Source organism: Trichechus manatus, unplaced genomic scaffold, assembly GCF_000243295.1.
Source record: "Trichechus manatus latirostris isolate Lorelei unplaced genomic scaffold, TriManLat1.0 scaffold00085, whole genome shotgun sequence".
Classification (NCBI taxonomy): Eukaryota; Metazoa; Chordata; class Mammalia; order Sirenia; family Trichechidae; genus Trichechus; species Trichechus manatus.
Genome location: NW_004444021.1, coordinates 5,192,447 through 5,193,408, shown reverse-complemented (window position 1 = coordinate 5,193,408; position 962 = coordinate 5,192,447).

Sequence of the window (962 nt, the reverse complement as noted above, 5' to 3'; positions counted from 1 at the left end):
TCCTTCAGTTTGCAGCTGCCTGCAGTTGGACGCTGATTAGGGAAGGCACCCTCATGCTTGTTAGTCTAAGTCATGGTTTCTCTATTTACTACAATCCTCTCTACTCTTCACATTTTAATTTAGATAATCTTATTCTTCATGGTCCAGCCTCCTGCGCTTGATATATAAACCAAACCAAGCCCCATAACCCATTGCCGTCAAGTCGATCCTGTCTCATACTGTATTGAAAAACTAACATGTAATATTTAAAAGACACCTTTTTAAGTTGTAAAATCAATAGCAGCCTAGGTCGTTCTTTTTCATTTAATATTGTTAGTATCTACTGCAGTGATTATCAAGCGGTTGCCTCTCCTTTTCCCAAAAGAGGTTTCAGAGTCACTGCTTTTTCTCCCTAAAATTTTTCTGTCCTCCCAGCCCCTTGTGTTCAGTTCTGATGCCCAGTGGCTTGATGAGCCTCTGTGACTGCAGATTGAGTCCAGTGCCACCATGTGCAGAGGTAGAGGCCAGTGCTGAGAAACACTGGCTTTCTCCCCGGAGAGCAGTGTGTCGGACAATGTCAAATATGATATCCGTTTGATCCTCACAGCCATGGGGATGATCAGCTTCATTTCGAGACAAAAAAACTTAAATTGTGTTGCTCAAATTGTGAAGTTGTGATTTAAACCTAGGCGTCTTGATTCACATCCTATGGGTAATTTCACAACTTGGGGTGCCTCCCTTTCTGGGAGTTTTATAACCACCCCTAATTTTTAAAATTAAAAAAAAAATAGGATTTGTTACCAGATATACATTTAGAAACACTGTAGAACGCTCATTTTGATTAACATTTAAATTAGCAACACATGGTAATAGCAGTTAATTTGAAATAAGGTCTTTAGTTTAAAAGGAAGTACCATGACTATGTAATTAGATAATAACAATCATAACAAAACAATAAAAATTGTCCATGCTTTCAAGGAGGG